Source organism: Salmo salar, chromosome ssa12, assembly GCF_905237065.1.
Source record: "Salmo salar chromosome ssa12, Ssal_v3.1, whole genome shotgun sequence".
Lineage (NCBI taxonomy): Eukaryota > Metazoa > Chordata > Actinopteri > Salmoniformes > Salmonidae > Salmo > Salmo salar.
Window position 1 is genome coordinate 31,294,114 of NC_059453.1, and position 21,401 is coordinate 31,315,514.

Consider the following 21,401-nt stretch of genomic DNA (forward strand, 5'->3'; position numbering starts at 1 on the left):
GGCATGTTAGGTTAGGATTGGACTGAATACCCACAGGATAGTAGATCTCCAGGAAGAGAGTTAGGTAGATCTGTTGTAACCTATGTAAGTACTAGGTCATATTTATTAGTGCGGACCGTAGCAGAATTCCCCTTTTCAATGAAAAAAAAAAATGCATTTCTTACAGGACAAGTTCAGGTAGTCCTTGCAGTTTCAGTCCATTTTCATTCTGTTTGGTTCCTATTGAATACGACCCTGTACTGCCTCCAATCAAGTCCCAGGCTTTTGTGGGCACACTGCCCCTCGACAGCTCATTTGCTCTTCTATAGTTTCAGTTTCGTTTTTCTGTAGAGAGCAGTCTCGCGTTGCTCATTGACCGATGGCTGACCCAGATTCTACTTTATGATTTCAGAAAAGCTCAAAACGGGAAAGCTCAAAAGGAATGATGTGACAGACTAGTCCTGGTCTCCCATTTCATCTGTGTGTAGTGTTTTTAGATTGGTCTGTTATACTGGTCGCAGCCAGACTCTTTATTGCCACACAGAGTTGGTGGTAATTGCTTTTGGTACAGCACGATAGGCAAAAACTCTCACAAGGTTTTAGTTTCAATTTATTAGTAGACAGGTAGAACATTTTAAGGCACAGGGTGACTTGCATTGACTCTGAAATGGCAAGAGACAAAATAATATAGAACAGCAAAAAATACATGAAAAAACAGACATTATACAGCTGTGCCAGGAAAATAACCTCTCCCTCAACGTCAACAAAACAAAAGAGCTGATCGTGGACTTCAGGAGACAGCAGAGGGAGCACACCCCCATCCACATCGACGGGACCGCAGTGGAGAAGGTGAAAAGCTTCAAGTTCCTCGGCGTACTCATCACTGACAATCTGATGGTCCACCCTCATAGACAGTGTGGTGAGGTGTAACAGCTCCTCCTCAACCTCAGGAGGCTGAAGAAATAACATCTGTTAAATATGTGAATGCAACCAATACAATTTTATTAGAATATATCATATAATCATGTAGACGTTAAATGTATCTTCACAGTATAGAGTCTGTTAGCATAAAGTAGGAAATAGTCGGAATGTCTTTGTCCTAGCAGGTAGAACTGAGAAGCTGTGAACTGTCAGTGCTCTCTGAGTTGAGGGAGGTCGTGAAGGGGGTGCGATGGATCTTTGAGGAGTACAATTATGGCTTTGAGGAGTACAATTATGGCTTCCTATCTACATTTCGTTAAAGTCACCATCCATGGCCAAAAACGTGAGGGTAGAGCTGCGGAGCAAGGTGGAAAAATATAGCCGTCTGCATTTTACTGGCTCAAGCTCCTTCTCTAGCTCTTTGGTGCAACTGACAAGCTGAACATACATTTACATTTTAGTCATTTAGCAGACGCTCTTATCCAGAGCGACTTACAGTAGTGAATGCATACATTTCATTTTTTTCATTTCATACATATATTTTTTTTTTCGTACTTGGCCCCCCATGGGAAACGAACCCACAACCCTGGCGTTGCAAACACCATGCTCTACCAACTGAGCTACAGGGAAGTTGAGGAAGCATGAAAATTGACATGCTGACTGCAGGAATTTCCAACAGAGCTGTTACCAAATAATTTTATGTTAATTTCTCTACCATAACTCTCCTTCAATGTCGTTTTAGAGAATTTGGCAGTATGTCCAACCGGCCTCACAACCGCAGACCACGTTTAACCACGCCAGCCCACAAACTCCACATCCAGCTTCTTCACCTGCGGGATCGTCTGAGACCAGCCACCCGGACAGCTGATGAAACTGAGGAGTATTTCTGGCTGTAATAAAGCCTTGTGAGGAAAAACTAATTCTGATTCGCTGGCGAATCACAATACTCCAGCACAGCATACTAGAATACATGAGGCCTTGTAAAATTCTTATAATATTCTTATAATCCATCTACTGTATATCAGCAGCATGTCACCAGGTCAAATTCCTGGTACATGTAAATGTTCTTGGTGAAGCTTGTTCTGATTTTACAGTCCGTTTCTACAATGTTATTTACAAACAGAAGCAAAATCACCATAGCAACACAACACAGTAACATAACAATAGTGTATCACATCAGCCAACATCTCATGGAAACAACCTGTGAGTCCTAACAATAGCCAGTGGAGTAGGTTTTTAGTGTGTTAATGGCTAAGGGCACAAAGCTTATACTGAAACATGCCTTATTGCACCATACAGTACCTATGGCTGTATGTGAATAATGTGAAGTCAGTATCATCTGTCATTGGGCTTACCTTGCGTGTAATATTGTATTATGCCTTAGTGATTTCTTAGCTGATTATGGCCCACTTCTCATATGAAGTCTGTAATAAGTATACTGACCCCTATATAACAATGGATTAGGATATGTCTTAACAAGTGTCATTCTGTTCTTAGGACAAAGAAGATTGTACATTTTTCCTGATCAAAGAGAGGTTTTGAAAGCCTTATTTGACCAGGGAAGGACCAGGAGAGGGTCGCCTCTGCTGGCTGAGACAGCCACCAGAACTGGACTGTCAGAGAATGTAGTGGAGGTGAGGGTCATTAATGTTCTGTTTTGTATTCTGTGAACATAAGAAAGGGTTTTGCCTTTTTGTAATATTTGGCTTAGGATTACTTAGGAAACTTCCTATGGCCTTACTGATGATTCATCGTTTATATATGACATTACAGTTTTTCGCAATTGCTAAAACACAATTTCTGAAACCTTGCTCCATTTCCTGAAAACATTAAACACAAAACCTCATCTTCAAGCACTATTTACATAACCTCTGACTCCTCTCGCAAAATGAAACATTTGCCTCAAAACAGTTTTACCTGTGTTCAAAATCAAACACTGCTCTCAAATCATAAACAATGTGATCAAAATGATATACACTCTCAAGCAGTCAGTTAACAATCCACCGAAAAATAGAAAACACATTGTTCAAAACATACAATTCTCAGGAAGAAGTACATTTTTAATCAAAAAAAATATTCATATTTTTCCATCATTGTCTTTTGATGAACGAAAACATGTTCTATCATAGTAGCTCAAAATTTATCAGAAATTATTACTCTGCTTTGCTCTTTGCAATTTTGTTTTTTGTTCTTCCTCCTCCTTGTACCCCTATTTTTACAGTACTGTACCCTGCATCTCACAAACTTGTCCTTTGTCTCTGTGATACTGTAATTCTTGTTCTTTGTTGATATGAACCTGCAACCAGTCAAAATCTATTGACCAGTCAGTACTGTTAATAAATGGAAAGCACAATGTTCAGGGCCATACAATTTGTCTATTGTACAGTATACAGCCTACAATGCACTGTACTACAGTATACAATACTAAAAGGGACAAAAATCAAAAGGAGTAAACATGTGATCAATGTGCTTCTTCTTGTCTTTGGGCTGGGTCAGGCCAGAGCACTTCGTCGACATCGCAAGCAATATTGTCCCTCCTGAGGCAACGGGGGAAGAAGCCTCTTGTGTGCCGTATCCAGCCCTGACATGATTCCTCACCTATATCACCACAGGCTAAATCCATGGCTTGCAGCAGATTTACTCTGGTGTAAGGTTGTCTATCATACACTTTCCATCTCCAAGAGGAGAAAAACTCTTCAATCGGATTCAGGAAAGGTGAGTATGGAGGGAGGTACAAGTTCATAAACTTGCCCATTGATGTTAAACCATTCCCTTACCTGAGCAGCTCGGTGGAAACTGACATTGTCCCACACTATCACATAGGTGGGAATGGGATTCTCATTTAGCTCTTGACCCTGTTGCTCTTGAACCTGTTGCTCAAATAAAATATCTCTTAGATTGGCAATAAAGCTTAGAAGGTGCTGGGTGTTATGTGTAACATGGTGATGTAGAACACTATGGTTTCTGATAGCAGCACAGATTGTGACATTGCCACCTCGTTGACCAGGGACTTCAACAATGGCCCGCTGTCCAATCATGTTTCGGCCTCTCCTTCTCCTCTTTGTTAGATTGAAGCCTGCTTCATCGACAAAGATGAACTCATGGGGTCTGTCCAAGGATTCCAAGTCAAATATTGTCTGTGTAGAAATACAATATACTGTATGTAGGATTTTGTAAGTCGTACAGAGACAGTGCTATACTGTAGAGTACATTTAGGCCTACTGTATGCACTTCTGATTCACATACATTGTATGTACCGAAGAGTAATGTCATTCACATAGTATGTGTTAGTACTGTAGACAATCTGGATTACAGTAAATGTTTCTGAATGTACACTTACTTGCACATACTGAGCTCGCAGTTCTTTCACCCTTGGTGAGTTGCGCTCAAAAGGTACTTGTTTCATTCGCATCCTGGTACGATAGGGGGACACGGTCAATTGTGGAAATGCTCACACTGTCGATTCCCTGGAAGTGTGTGTTGTCTTGTATCACTCGTTCCTGGATTTCTCTGAGTCGTATTGCATTATCTTGAAGGACCATGCCAACTATAACGGCCTCTTGCTCCCGAGTGAATATAGCTGTCCTTCCACCTGCATGTGGCAGCCTTGCAATTCTACAAAAAGTAGTTGTGCAGTTACAAAACATATTCATGCAGTACAATACATACAGTGATTAACTTTACAAATGTCTATTGAAACAGCTGCATATAGTGTAGTACAGTAAATTTGCAATTACAAAAATACAATAGTTTACTGTACCTGTTCTCTTCTCTGAATGTCCTTACTATGGTGGACACAGAAAATCGGCTCAAATTGGGTTGCACTCTAAGTCCTGCTTCTCTCATTGTCAGTCCATGGACAAGAACATGGTCTATAACTGTTGCTCGAATTTCATCAGATATTGCCACTCTTTGTCTTCCTCTTCATCCTCCTCTTCCTCTTTCTTGCCCTCCTCTTCCTCCTCGTCACCCACCTCGCATACGCACTCGTCCTCTCACATTGTTTCTTCTATCTTCTATATTCTCAGACTTTCTCCTTCCCACCTTCAACAACCTGTTTGCTCTCTGAACTGGCTTATATTGGTTGTGTCGCATCATTTGAAACAGGTTAAATCAATTTTGAGTGGTTGTGTTCAATCAATGACATGTGTTCTCTATTTGTATTTGATTGTTGCCACTTGTGTTTACCAGTATGGATGACATGTGCATTAGAGTGCAGAATGTGTTTTGAGAATGAGAATGTGTTTAGAGTTTTGCTGAAAAGTCTAAGTGAGATCTGCAAATTGTGTTTTACCATGTGAAATGGTTTAAGGTATTGACAACAGACTGCATAATTAGCTAAATGAGTCCAGGCAACTGAGAACTTTGTTCAGCCAATGGGTTTTAGTGTTTTAGCATTTGAGAAAAACTGTAATTGAAACCATCTTAACCTTCTACTTCCTTGTGTCACGTCCTGACCAGCAGAGGGAGTAGTTGTTTAGTATTTGGTCAGGACGTGGCAGAAGTTGTGTGTTGTATGTAGTTTCTAGTTGTTCTGTTTCTGTGTTAGTCTGTGTGACTCCCGATCAGGAACAGCTGGATATCGTTGTTCCTGATTGGGAGTCATATATTAGGTGTGTGTTTTTCTCTTGGGGTTGTGGGTTGTTTTATTTTGCACTGGTGTAAGTAGCTATATAGCCTGTAGAACTGTCGGTTTTTGTCATTTTCTTGTTTTTCCGTGTTCTCATTATTTAATAAATTATGATGTTGAGCACGCAATCCGCTGCGCCTTGGTCTTCTCTACAGTACGACAACCGTTACACCTTGGGTGGTATGGTTCAGCAGCGTCAAGTCTTAAAGCTTCCCATCCCTCTACAAATCAAGAACCATCCATAAATCCAGACAATTTTACTTAGACACACCCACTATACGACTAGTACCAACAGCTTCTGTCAGGTCAAAGGTTCAAAACCCCACTCTGTAAAACAAACAGGGCACACAAGTCATTCATATCAACCAGCATCATGTTCCTAAATCCAGGAAGACTTAACCATAACACACCACCTACAGTATACCTCTATCTATTTGTCTGTCTGACCTTGTCTTGTGAAGTATGGCCTGAGATATTTTATGTATTTAAGTGACGTGTTGAATGTTCTGTGATGTGTTACAGTACGTTTGCCATTATTCCCAAACAAATGCCGCTATGGAACAATGAAGGGTTTGACTTCAAATTCGGATCTTATCCTTTGCCTTCGGATCTTATCCTTTGCTGTTGCGATAATAATGTTGATTATTATGTTATTTCAACTTTTTGTGTTTTGCCTCTAGTTTCATATTGCCCAGATTGCCCAGATTCAAAACACCCCGCTGGTTGTGACACAATGCAGATAATAAAAAGGGCTCCTTTTTCAATCATCTGCAAGATAAAAAGCTGAGTTGGTGGAGCAATAGTTTTGTGTTTACTCTTTTAATAAACTATTATGTGCTGATTTGAAAATGTGATGCAGTGTTCTTTACTGTTGTGTTGTCTTCCTATTGTTTCCTCTAGAACTGGTTAGGGAATGAAAGAAAAAAACTGGCCCAGAGTAAAGCTGTCCCTCAACAAAAAACGAAGCTCTACAAACGTAATGTGTCAGCTTACAACCTGTTTATGAGGGACCACCGTAAAGCTAAAGGGTTGCTTTAATTACCTGTTTGCAATTACAAGAGCAAGGCTTGTATTGTGGACTGTATGCATTTCTCAATCGGTGTGTCTTTGATGTAGGTTAATTATTGTTATTTTTAGATGAATGATCAGAGGGGTTTCTCTTCAGAACATTATGGGTCTAACAACAAATTCTAGTCTACTGACTCTATCAGAGACATATTTGTACTTTGTTTCAACATGTAAATGTTTTGTTGTTGTAAGGTCTTGATAGAATAGATTGTTTTATCAATGTCACTGACATTGTCATGTTTTCTGTTGTATGTCAGGAGTTATGGCAGGTACACAGGGCAATTGGCAGGCATTACCACCTGCCACAAAAGCCCATTACAGTGAGGAGGCAGACAAGCTACAGGCAGGAGGTCAGGAGTTGAAGGGGAACCTGAAGGCATTAAAAGTCAAAGATAATTTAAGACGGGAATATATACTATAGGGTCACAATAGTAAATCGTGACATTTCGAAACTTTTACTTTAAAAAAGTAATGTGTTTGGATTTGAGTTAGAGATACAGAATCTGAGATACAGGTTTAAGATAGAGGGACCAGGCATTTTTCTTACAGTAGGATTTTAGTCTTTTCGCCAACTCTTTTCCTATAAGGATTTTTAGGTATCGTCTTTTTTTTACATCTAATTTCATTTATTATTTATCTTGTCTATTTCTACATATTGTTTTGTTAGGTTATCGAGTTGGAAGCTATGGGGGTCGACACAGCATTCCTTGTCCACAACCCCGAGGACCCCATACCAGTCAGCACAGCCTCATCTGGGAGGGGAAAGGAATTTGTTGAGGGCCAGGATCTGATCGGCAAGTTTTCTGAACACTTTTCTGGTACACATATTTTAAAAATAACTTTGGTAACGCTTAACCTCAAGCATACAGATGTAACCCTTCATTTGATCACCCTGTTGCAGGACCACTTTTCTGCAATGCAGGACGTTTTTTACTTGTAGTGTATTTGAAGTTTGAAAAGGCTTCTGAAGTTTCTAATTTCCACGTAGAAATTTCAGACTTGATTTTTGCGATAAATGTATCAACCCCCATCAAAAATGTCAATTCATTATAATCCACATATCATATTTCTTGTTACTGCAGGATTATTTTCCTGATACTGCAGGATTATTTTCCAAATGTAACAAACTGACTCAAATTAAGATCCTACATCTGTACATCTATAATACCTTCAAACACACTCATACAGTACCGTGCCTCTTTTATTGTTACATCTAGGCAAACCTGCAGCTTCACAGTCAAAGGGGTTTGACAAGGCTAGAGTGCAGGGAGTACAAGCCTTATTCAACCAGAAGGATAGTATGTATCATTTTATTTGAAAGAACTATTAAAATGTACTGTATATCTGTAATTCAACATTTAAATAACGGTCCTGCTCCGCTTTTAAGCAAGCTTAAAAAAATGTACCACTAAAATTCCACTAAAGCACTAAAAACGGCTGACATTTGATTCATAAAAACGTATGTGGTAGCTGTGCCTTGTCGGTTTACATTGTTGATATTCAAGTAAGCAAATTTCTGGATCACTGATTGAAGCTTGGAATAATGTGTACACTTGATCTTCCTTCACTAAAGCCTTCTTTCTCTTTCTGTTTAGATGAAGCAGGTGGACAGGGCAGAGTTCCACACATGGCTGTGGCTGCCAAGAAAGTGGTCATTGTAGTAGAGTAGAGGGCATGCCAGCTGGGATAGAGTTGAAAAATGGACCAACTATCTTCCATTTTTGAGGCAGGCCTTGGCATCAAGTTCACAATAAGTAAGATGCAACAAATGCGCTCTAAAATGTTTCAATGCAGAATTGGAATGTCTTGGTCATTGAGATGAACAACATTGACATGTACAGTACAGGCAGTGACTTGACCCATTACTTTAGACAATCAGGACATTCCCTTTGAACCGATACTGCAAATAGTCTGGGTATCCATTTGACTAGGTGTTCAGGAGTCTTATGGCTTGGGGGTAGAAGCTGTTTAGAAGCCTCTTGGACCTAGACTTGGCGCTCCGGTACCGCTTGCCGTGCGTTAGCAGAGAGAACAGTCTATGACTAGGGTGGCTGGAGTCTTTGATAATTTTTAGGGCCTTCCTCTGACACCGCCTTGTATAGAGGTCCTGGATGGCAGGAAGCTTGGCCCCAGTGATGTACTGGGCCGTACGCATTACCGTCTGTAGTGCCGTGCGGTCGGAGGCCGAGCAGTTGCCATACCAGGCAGTGATGCAACCAGTCAGGATGCCCTCGATGGTGCTGCTGTAGAACCTTTAAAGGATCTGAGGACCCATGCCAAATCTTTTCATTCTCCTGAGGGAGAATAGGTTTTGTCGTGCCCTCTTCACAACTGTCTTGGTGTGCTTGGACCATGTTAGTTTGTTGGTGATGTGGACACCAAGGAACTTGAAGCTCTCAACCTGCTCCACTGCAGCCACGTCGATGAGAATGGGGGCGTACTCTGTCCTCTTTTTCCTGAAGTCCACAATCATCTCCTTTGTCCTGATCACATTGAGGGAGAGGTTGTTGTTGTGGCACCACATGGCCAGGTCTCTGACCTCCTCCCTTTAGGCTGTCTCGTCGTTGTTGGTGATGTTGTGTCATCGGCAAATGTAATGATGGTGTTGGAGTCGTGCCTGGCCATGCAGTCATGAGTGAACAGGGAGTACAGGAGGGACTGAGCACGCACCCCTTAGGGGCCCCCGTGTTGAGGATCAGCGTGGCGGATGTGTTGTTACCTACCCTTACCACCTGGGGGCAGCCCGTCAGGAAGTCCAGAATCCATTTGCAGAGGGAGTTGTTTAGTCCCAGGGTCCTTAGCTTATTGATGAGCTTTGAGGGCACTATAGTGTTGAACGCTGAGCTGTAGTCAATGAATAGCATTCTCACATAGGTGTTCCTTTTTCCCAGATGGGAAAAGGCAGTGTGGAGTGCAATGGAGATTGCGTCATCTGTGGATCTGTTGAGGCGGTATGCAAATTGGAGTGGGTCTAGGGTTTCTGGGATGATGGTGTTGATGTGAGCCATGACCAGCCTTTCAAGGCACTTCATGGCTACAGACGTGAGTGCTACGGGTCGGTAGTCATTTAGGCAGGTTACCTTAGTGTTCTTGGACACAGGGACTATGGTGGTCTGCTTAAAACATGTTGGTATTACAGACTCGGACAGGGAGAGGTTGAAAATGTCAGTGAAGACTCTTGCCAGTTGGTCAGCGCATGCTCTTAGTACACGCCCTGGTAATCCATCTGGCCTTGTGAATGTTGAGCTGTTTAAAGGTCTTACTCACATCGGCTGCGGAGAGCGTGATCACACAGTCTTCCGGAACAGCTGGTGCTCTCATGCATGTTTCAGTGCGATTTGCCTCGAAGCAAGCATAGAAGTAGTGTAGCTCGTTTAGTAGGCTCGTGTCACTGGGCAGCTCTCGGCTGTTCTTCCCCTTGTAGTCTGTAATGGTTTGCAAGCCCTGCCACATCCGGCGAGCATCAGAGCCGGTGTAGTGCGATTCGATTTTAGTCCTGTATTGACGCTTTGCCTGTTTGATGGTTCGTCGGAGGGCATAGTGGGATTTCTTATATGCTTCCGGGTTAGAGTCCCACTCCTTGAAAGCGGTAGCTCTAGCCTTTAGCTCAGTGCGGATGCTGCCTGTAGTCCATGGCTTCTGGTTGGGGTATCTATGTACACTCACCGTGGGGACGACGTCATCGATGCACTTATTGATGAAGCCAATGACTGATGTGGTGTACTCCTCAATGCCATCAGAGGAATCCCGGAACTTATTCCAGTCTGTGCTAGCAAAACAGTCCTGTAGATTAGTATCTGCTTCATCTGACCACTTTTTTATTGATCTAGTCACTGGTGCTTCCTGCTTTAATTTTTGCATGTAAGCAGGAATCAGGAGGATAGAATAAGGGTCAGATTTGCCAATTGGAGGGCGATGGAGAGCTTTGTATGCGTCTCTGTGTGAAGAGTATAGGTGGTCCAGAGTTCTTTTTCCTCTGGTTGCACATTTTACATGCTAATAGAAATTTGGTGAAACGGATTTAAGTTTCCCTGCATTAAAGTCCCCGGCTACTAGGAGCGCCGCCTCTGGGTGATAGTTTTCTTGTTCGCTTATGGCATAATACAGCTCCTTCAATGCTGTCTTAGTGCCAGCCTCTGACTGTGGTGGTATGTAAACAGCTACAAAGAATACAGATGAGAACTCTCTCGGTAGATAGTGTGGTCTACAGCTTATCATGAGAAACTCAGGCGAGCAATAGCTCGACACGTCCTTAGATATCATGCACCAGCTGTTGTTTACTAAAAATACATAGACCGCCGCCCCTTGTCTTACCAGACGCCTCTGTTCTATCCTGACGGTGCATCGTATAACCAGCCAGCTGTATGTTGATGTTGTTGTCATTCAGTGATAAGGGAATTTATATGTTTAAAGGTTATGACTAAACAATTCCACCCTGAAACGTAATTATAACATTATGTAACATATATAATGAATAATTAGACAAACGTAACTATTAGTAATTATTCGATTCTGTAACATGTATAATTAATTAGAATGATAAACTTCAGTCTAATAAGGTTTGGTCGAGACAAGTAGAAATGTGTGTGTGACTAAGAAAATACAGAGAACAATTAAACTGTGTATGACCTGACCTGGCTAGAACTCTGAGAAACTTACGGCAGGAAAGGGAGTCCCATCAAGGTCCCTCTAATCTCGGGGGAATGGAACTGCAGGCTTGGTAGTGATAAACAGTCGTGAGAACTATGGGGAAGGATGCATCCCACCTACTGTTCGTGTGTATGTATGTGCGTAGGCTATCTACTGTTTGTGTGTAGGTATGTGCGTAAGTAGGGAGGGAGTGAGTTATAAAATGACATGTTCTTTGTATTTTGACTTTAGAACGTTCTCATGAATAAACTTTACGGACCTTTTGCATAAGCTGAGTCTTTGCCTAATTATTATTAAACCCAGGGTCTTACAAACCTTGGGGATTGGTCAAAGCTTATTGATTGTTAGTTATTATCATTGGGATTGAAAAGTCTCGTGACATTCAGCCACGACTCTGTGAAGCATAAGATGTTACAGTTTTTAATGTGCCGTTGGTAGTTTAATCTTCCGCGTAACTAGTCGATTTTTTTGTCCAAAAAAATTGCACGTTTGCTGGCAGAATGGAGGGAATTGGGGGTTTATTCTTAGAAGGCAGCCGGACCTTCGGCCCCTCTTTCGCCACCTCCTCTTCACACAGATCACGGGGATCGGGGCCTGTTCCCGAGGAAGCAGCGTATCCTTTGCGTCGGGCTCGTCAGAGTCGTGGAAGGAAAAAGAGGATTCCGCCAGTAATCGCAGTCCTGATGTCTAGAAGTTATTTTCGGTCATAAGAGACGCTAGCGGCAACATTATGTACAAACAATGCAAATAAGCGAACAAAAAAACACAATCGGCTGGGGGCACATAAAACGCCTTCCATCTTCTCCGACGCCATCTTATGGGAGTGGAGATGGAAATGGGAGTGAAGCTGGGCCTGGAGCAGGAACAGGGCCTGTAGTTGGTGCTGGGTCTGGGCCTTTAACTGGTGGTTGGGCTGCACCAGGACCTGTGTCTAATTCCCCAGAAGTTGGTAGTAATATATGCATGTACACAGAGTATACAAAACATTAAGGACACCTGCTCTTTCCATGACATAGACTGACCAGGTGAATCCAGGTGAAAGCTATGATCCCGTTGATGTCACTTGTTAAATCCACTTCAATCAGTGTCGATGATGGGGAGGAGACAGGTTAAAGAAGGATTTTTAAGCTTTGAGACAATTGAGACATGGATTGTGTATGTGTGCCATTCAGGGAGTGAATGGACAAGACAAATGATTTAAGTGCCTTTAAATGGGGTATGATAGTAGGTGCCAGGCGCACTGGTTTGTGTCAAGAACTGTAACGCTGCTGGGTTGTTCACGCTCAAATGTTTCCCGTGTGTATCAACAAAGGACATCCAGCCAACTTGACACAACTGTGGGAAACATTGGAGTCAAAATGGGTCAGCATCTCTGTGGAACGCTTTTGACACCTTGTAGAGTCCATGCCCGATGAATTGAGACTGTTCTGAGGGTAAAGAGGGGTGGGGGTGTGGTGCTTGGCTTAGTTCAATAATACTCAATTCCAGATAAACAACAGTGCACTGCACCTGCCTTTAAACAGCAAATGTATACTGCATGATAAAAGAGTATAAGAGTAATTATAGTCAATGACCAGAATCTTTGCTGGCATAGAAAGTCAGTTCAGAATTAGATATTTGGTACATGTGTGGAAACTCATTTACCACACAATGTAATGAATGAGGTGTTTCAGTGCAGACACCATATTTAAAGCACATCTGTTTTTCGGTATTTTATCAAAATGTACTGTGAATGTACTCAACAAGTCAACCTGTATTTTGTCTTTGATTATGAAGAACATACACGACCGTTCAAAAGTTTGGGGCCACAAGAAAAGCACATTTTTGTCCGTTAAAATAACATCAAATTGATCAGAATTACAGTGTAGACATTGTTAATGTTGTAAATGACTATTGTTGCTGGAAACGGCAGATTTTGTTATGGAATATCTACATAGGCGTACAGAGGCCCATTATCAGTAACCGTCACTCCTGTGTTCCAATGGCAAGTTGTGTTAGCTAATCCAAGTTTAGCATTTTAAAAGGCTAATAGATCATTAGAAAACCGTTTTGCAATTATGTTAGCACAGCTGAAAACTGTTGTCTGATTAAAGAAGCAATAAAACTGGCCTTCTTTAGACTAGTTGAGTATCTGGAGCATCAGCATTTGTGAGTTCGATTACAGGCTCAAAATGGCCAGAAACAAATAACTTTCTTCTGAAACTCGTCAGTCTATTCTTGTTCTGAGAAATTAAGGCTATTCCATGTGAGAAATTGCCAAGAAACTGAAGATCTCGTACAACGCTGTGTATTACTCCCTTCACAAAACAGCACAAACTGTCTCTAACCAGAATAGAAAGAGGAGTGCGAGGCCCCAGTGCACAACTGAGCAAGAGGACAAGTATATTAGAGTGTCTCGTTTGAGAAATAGACACCTCACAAGTCCTCAACTGGCAGCTTCATTAAATAGTACCCGTAAAACACCAGTGTCAACGTCAACAGTGAAGAGGCGACTCCGGGATGCTGGCCTGGGTGGTAAAGCTACCAACAAAGATACAGTTAGTGTATATTTTGTTCCTATAGAACTCACATGCACACACAGACATTCATCACTCAACCAGTTTCATCTTCTGAATCACTGTCCTCCGATTCACTGTCCTCCTCTACATCTGGGCTGATCGAGCCATCACCAACCAACATTGAAAATGCTTGCTGGAGCTTTAATATGTTCTGCATTTTATTTCGGAGCAGCGCAGAAGCACCCAGGTGAAAGCGTGTTGGCTCGGCCTCACAATGCCCAAGAGAAGCAAGGGCCTCTTCAAAAAACAACAGCTCTCGCTGGCAATACAGAAGGCCATTGTGTAGGTCTGCCTGTATAAGCTGCCTCTCCTCCGCTGCCCTAAGGCACATGTTATGTAGCATCACGGCACGCTGCTTTGCCCGGAGCAGACTGTCCCCCAAGCTGTTGGACACCTGGGACCAGACTGGATGGTCTTGCTGGAGAACCTCCGTGTACTCCAGTCTTGGGGGGAATTGAGGTGACTTGCTCCTTCCATTGTAGGCGTTGATCTGCTGTTTTATTCTCTCCGATGTCCGCTTGATTTTTCTGGAGAGCCGCACAGCAATGGTTTGTCCATCTGAAAAACAATTTCAAGAAATGGTCATGAAAATCTTGAAGTTTGATAGAAATCTTTCATATAGTTCAAAGCAGCTGGGTGAATGAGACTTAGATAACAACAGCAGTGATATGCCAGGCTGTGATGCCGTGTTCAACAACACTGAATTGGCTGCAGTACCTGCATACTTTCTGACCAGGCCACAATAGAAAGAGCGCTCCAGGACAAGCCTATGGATTGTGGCCAGCAGACAGTGAGTCTTCTTAGTCTGCAGACTTTTCAGAATTGGTGCACAGTGTTGAAGAGACCAGTGTACAATCTGGTTTCCCTTCTGCATGGCCTTCAAACTTTTCTCCAGTTTCCCTTCTCCATGGCCTTCAAACTTTTATCCAGGCTAAAATGTGAAAATGTATGTTAAAAGGTTTAAAACCTATATTGACTAGCCCCAATATAGTGGGACAAATATGATGGAGACAACATCCTAAAAAAGCTATTTACATTTCAAGCTAAGTAGCCAACTGAGCATTCCTTTCATCAGTGATTGACGGGGACATCAAGTCAGACCTAGACAATATTCTACAAATATATAAGCAAAAATATAACAGTATGAAAGCATCTCAACATAAAACTAACCAGTTTAGGAAGGAGTGTAGATTTGAGTGTAGAGTGGATTATGCAGCGTGAAGTGTTGGCACAAAGGTCAGAAGACTTCATGTAGAATAGATTATGCAGGGGAGGGGGGCACTCATGCTTCTGGGATAGGTAGTGGAAAGGGGCAGGTGAGAGCAGGAGGTAGTGATAAGAGTATAAAGTAACAGGAAGTAGCTATGCAGATCCAAGAGATGGTGAGTAGGACACAGAAGAAAGGAACGTGGCAGTCATGACTGGTAGGGCTAAGCCAGACAGAAAGGGGTGTTTAGAGATGGGATAAAACCTTAGGTCAGAGATGTAGCAACTACTTACGTGACTCGATGTTACTCTGCGACAGTTTCCACGTATCTCTCCTGCCAGGTAAGGAACAAAGTCCTTTTGTCTGTGAGGGTCTCATTCATCTGATGGTTGGCACTGCAAATGTGGTGTTCACCGTCAGATCGGGACTGATTTCCTAAATGTCAAAATAGGAGCAGTTAATTTTGTGCACTTTTGTGTAAAATACTACCTATGATTGCAAAGAGGTATGGAGCAATCCGTTTCAAGCCATTCATAAAACCGAATCAAGCCATTCATAAAACCGTATCAAGCCATTCATAAAACCGTATCAAGCCATTCATAAAACCATATCAAGCCATTCAAGAATCTCTTACTACAGGGTAGTGGTTAAATATTAAATACATGATCTAATGTATTATAATAGCTAACATAGATTGATTTATCAATTTGACCTGTAAATGAGGCTTCATCTGGCATGCAACGTCATAGTGAAGAAACGTTGTGATGTTTGGTCCCTGCATTGCTTTCAGGTCCCCCAGCAGGAACACAGCATTTGCAAGCCTGAAATGACAGTTCAACATCAGTCATCGTAGCTAATGTTATATACAACTAATATACATCAGCAATACATCAGTTACACATCTGAAGCATCCATCCATCCACATTCATCCATCAACATACTTCTCTCCTCAGGTTCAGAAACTTCAGCGGATGCTCGTGCCTGCACGCCATCCCAAACACACCAGTTATGTCCAGTTTCTGGGTTTTGGGTTTGGATCGCAGCGCATCCCCAGCTTGAAATCCCGGGCACCCCTGTGAAATGAAGTGAATAAGCATGATTGAAAGTCACCTTCACTAAGCAGCTCATTGTTTCCTCTAATCTGTTCAACTTTATGGACAGAATAGTCCAATGCTAGAGATAAATCACTAAGGATAAATGGCATCTCCTGATTTCAATTAAACCTTTTAACTTCTCCAACGTTAGACCAGCACTGGTTATACACAGGTCACACAAGTCCCACAGAAGAGGGCTAGTGAAATCAACTGATTGTGAGATACATCCCATTCTTCCAAATCCAGTATACCTCAGTTGGTGTGTCTGATGCTCCTCCTACAAAGCAGCCGACTTTGTGTTGGTCACAAAAGAACCGCCCAGCATGTTTGGGACCCTCAATGCTGCTCCCAGACAATCTTTTTCTGGGAAGCCCAAATAGGGCATCAGCTGCAATAACTTGATGACCGTTTTCCTTTAAAACAATAATGCAAAAAATGTATTATACAAAATGATTAGGGATACAGGGAATGGACATTTATTACTAAAATGCTTTTGCTCTTTGGGAAACATAGGTCATTTACTCTGTAGTTTATTCGTGAATGTCTCTGTAATCGGTAGTATTCACTAAGCAGATGATTGGTCCACCTTGCTTTAACAGAGTCCTGTTATCCAGCATGTTGTGGATCCAGACAGGCCTTCGTGGCAACCATAGCGGCCTGGGTGGCAAAGCCACCAACAAAACGTTGACCTGTCTGGCAATCCCGTACTTTACCTGTTTCCACCTCCCACGACTTGGACGAAGGGTTGGGTTTTTGAGGCTTGCAATGGTATTGCTGCATTACATTACTACTGTTTGGCAAGGCAATGATATAAGATATATGAGAAATACAACTGAGGTGGGATATATTTCCCCTCATCAATTATGAAAGACACTCAATGCAAATAAGAATCCTAGCTTACTAAGACTTTATAGTTGTTCCGTAATTGTTATCATTGAAATACCTATGGACAGAGAGGACACTTTGTTCCGTCCGAGGTCGCCAACTTCCTGACAGTCTCTCGTTAAAACTGCCAGTGTTTGAACTCCTCAAATGACTCATTTGTGAGCTTCCAGTAGAGCTCAACTGTCTGGACATAGAAAAATAAGAAAACTACTCATCATAGTAAAAAACACTTACATGTATGATTTGATTTCCAATTTAAATTACAATAACTGCCTTCCAGCATACGTTGGATTTATGGAAAACCAAGGTAATCCCCCTCAAAGAAACCCCGCACCCCAGCTGCAGGGCTGCAAACTGGCGCAGGAGTTCCACTGAAATTGCTGTTTGTGGCAGATGGGTGTCAGGCCAGAGTCTGTTGCAGATCAGGGTGACAGGTTTCAACTCACAGCTGCAAAACTGCAGCCAGACGTCATGAGCTCTTCCTGAAATGAGGCATTCCGTTTCTTAGATTGCATTGCTAAACATTACATCCGTTGTTGGTGAGATGCATGCCTCTTAAGAACTTTCGAAATGACTCCATGTTTTCAACTTAACAATCGAATGAACGGGGATATCGTAAACTAGATCAAGTGAAATCAAAATCAAAGTTGTCATTTGAACAGGAATACAGCATAGTGTGCACAATTCAATGAAATAAGTAGATAACTACAGTGTATTAAGTACAGTAAACAACCTCTCCCTCAATGTGAGCAAGACAAAGGAGCTGATTGTGGACTATAGGACAAAGAGGGCCGAACAGTCCCCCATTAACATCGACGGGGCTGAGAGAGTTTCAAGTTCCTTGGTGTCCACATCACCAACAAACTATCATGGTCCAAACACACCAAGACAGTTGTGAAGAGGGCACGACAACACCTTTTCCCCCGCAGGAGACTGAAAAGATTTGGCATGGGTCCCCAGATCCTCCAAAAGTTTTACAGCTGCACCATCAAGAGCATCCTGACCGGTTGCATCACCACCTGGTATGGCAACTGCTCGGTATCTGATCGTAAGGCACTACAGAGGGTAGTGTGTACAGCCCAGTACGTCACTGGGGCCAAGCTTCCTGACATCCAGGACCTATATACTAGGAAGTGTCAGAGGAAGGCCCAGAAATCTGTCAAAGACTTCAGTCACCTAAGTCATAGACTGTTCTCTCTGCTACCGCACGGCAAGCGATACCTGAGCGCCAAGTCTAGGACCAAAAGGCTCCTTTTAAGCTTCTACCCCCAAGCCATAAGACTGCTGAACAATTAATCAAATGGCCACCCGGACTATATACATTGACCCCCCTTTGTTTTTACACTCCTGCCAGTCGCTGTTTATTATCTATTATTATATATTTATTATTATCACTTTACAAATGATCTCGACTAACCTTTACCCCCCCACATTGACTCGGTACCGATACCCCCTGTATTTAGCCTCTTTATTGTTGTGTCATTTTCTTGTGTTACTTTTAGATTTTTTCACTTTCATTTATTTAGTATATATTTTCTTAACTCTATTTCTTGAACTGCATTGTTGGTGAAGGCCTTTAAAGTAAGCATTTCACAGTAAAGTCTACACTGGTTGTATTCGGCTGTCACGGCTGTTTGAAGGATCGGACCAAAATGCAGCGTGTTCGTAGTTCCACATATTTATTAAACGTGAAACTGAATGCAATACATAAATTACTTGAAACACAAAAACAACAAACCGTGACGCAGGAGGAACAAACACACTCACAAAATATAATCACCCACAAAACACAAGTGGGACAAACATCAACTTAAATATGGCCACCAATTAGAGACAACGACAACCGGCTTCCTCTAATTGGAGGTCATGCCAAACAAAAACCAACCTAGAAATACAAACTAGAATTAAAATTTACACCAAAAACCAAATGTGTGCGTTAATTCATTTTTATGATAGCCAATTTTGACATTGTGGCTGTTATCTAGCTATGTGGAAACCACAAAACCCTTAAGCCCATTCGAAAAACAGTGTTACTCATATTAATATGTGGGTGGCAGGGTAGCCTAGTGGTTAGACTGTTGGACTTGTAACTGAAAGGTTGCAAGTTCAAATCCCTGAGCTGACAAGGTACAAATCTGTTGTTCTGCCCCTGAACAGACAGTTAACCCACTGTTCCTAGGCCATCATTGAAAATAAGAATTTGTTCTTAACTGACTTGCCTAGTTAAATAAAGGTAAAAAATATATATCTTTACTTAGCAACAGCTAATGTTACTGATGAATAGTCAGCCTAGTGTGTCTCGGTGTTCATTGTTTGGGGATTTTACGTTAGATGAGGCCTACAGCTCACAACAATTCTGAAATGTTTTTTTGACATAATTAATCAACACTAATCATGTTCATTTTAATGTTCATTTAATTTGATTAAAGCAGAAAGTAACATACTAGAACACTTAGCCAGTAAACTAGTAACAACGTACACTTTCTCTCTTCCTCCACTCCTGCTGACTACATTTCCTGTTATTCGATGAGTGAACAATGAAATGTTGTTACACTCAACTGTTCCCATGTGTAAAATTATATACAAAAAGTTTTGCATGTATTGGTTCTCCCTCCTTATAGTAAGATATATTATGTTGAGCCTTTTCAGGATTTGGCAAGGATTAGTATTAAATGTTAGTTCATAGTTTTTGTTTCTTTTGCATGTTAGTTGTTTTTTATGATCTGATCATGAATTTTTCTCAACTTAGTATTTACAGTAACTCAAAAGTACATTGGTGTGCAATTCACAAATACACTAGATCTTGACTATACAGTACTTCCCCTCTATACTCCACCCACTTAAAGTTCAAATAAAACAAGTCAAATGTACAACTGAAAGTAAAGGTTTTCTTGCCCTCAGAAAGTATTCACACCCCTTGACCTTTTCCACGTGTTACAACCTGACTTTAAAATGGATTAAATTGAGATTTTGTGTCACTGATCTACACACACCACCCATAAGGTCAGTGGAAGTTTGTAGAAAATGTATGTCTTTAGTCAATAAGTATTCAACACCTTTGTTATGGCAAGCCTAAATGATTTATGGAGTAAAAATGTGCTTAACAAATCACATAATAAGTTGTATGGACTCATTCTGTGTTCAACCACAAAGACCAGGGAGATTTTTCAATGACTCACAATGAAGGGCACCGATTGGTAGATGAGTAAAAATGATAAAAGCAGACGCTGAATTTCCCTTTGAGCATGGTGAAGTTATTAATTAGGCTTTGGATGGTGTATCAATACACACAGTCACTACAAAGATACATGCGTCCTTCCTAGCTCAGTTGCGGTAGAGGAAGGAAACTGCTCAGGGATTTAATCAAGAGGGCAATGGTGATTTTAAAACAGTTACAGTTTAATTATTAATGGTTGTGATATGAGAGAATTGAGGATGGATCAACAATATAGTAGTTACTCCACAATACTAACCTAAATGACAGAGTGAAAAGAAGGAAGCCTGTACAGAATAAAAATATTCCAAAACATGCATCCTGTTTGAAATATAATGCAGATAAGTAATACTGCAAAAAATCCAACACAACACATCACTGACTACCACTCGTCATATTTTCAAGAAATGGTGGTGGCTGCATCATGTTATGGGTATGCATTACTGAGCTCTTCAGTAAGGCCATTCTACTGCTAATGTTTGTCTATGGAGATTGCATGTCTGTGGGCTTGATTTTATACACTTGTCAGCACCGGGTGTGGCTGAAATAGCCGAATTCACTCATTTGAAGGGGTGTGCATATACTTTTGTAAATATAGTGTACATCTTACAGAATAATGTGAAACTCATGAAACAATAAAGCTCGTTGCCAATGTACATTTCTCTAGTAAGAACATAGCACTTTAAATTAATGACATTACAGTAATCATACAAAGATTAAAAAAATGTCTACCTTGACATAATTGCAAAAGGCTTTTCTAATGATCAATTAGCCTTTTAAAATGATAAATTTGGATTAGCTAGCACAACGTGCCATTGAAAAAGTATATAGTATGTATAATACTGAATCACTTTGGTCACATTTTATCAAACATCAATGTCCATGAAACATCTACACTACCGTTCAAAAGTTTGGGGTCACTTGGAAATGTCCTTGTTTTTGAAGGCCAGCATCCCGGAGTTGCCTCTTCACTGTTGACGTTGAGACTGGTGTTTTGCTGGTACTATTTAATGAAGCTGCCAGTTGAGGACTTCTGTTTCTCAAACTAGACACTCTAATGTACTTGTCCTCTTGCTCAGTTGTGCACCGGGGCCTCCCACTCCTCTTTATATTCTAGTTAGAGACAGTTTGCGCTGTTCTGTGAAGGGAGTAGTACACAGCGCTGTACAAGATCTTCAGTTACTTGGCAATTTCT

The 21,401-nt window shown here is 41.5% G+C and overlaps 1 long non-coding RNA gene across 1 annotated transcript; it reads left to right on the forward strand.

Moving 5' to 3' along the window:
* The first annotated feature begins 236 nt into the window (after window positions 1-236).
* On the forward strand, window positions 237-8,653 carry LOC106564937 (uncharacterized). Its single transcript, XR_001319567.2, has 6 exons — window positions 237-828; window positions 1,643-1,805; window positions 2,398-2,534; window positions 3,397-7,416; window positions 7,816-7,896; window positions 8,194-8,653. It is a non-coding gene; the product is annotated as an uncharacterized lncRNA (long non-coding RNA).
* The last annotated feature ends 12,748 nt before the right edge of the window (window positions 8,654-21,401 follow it).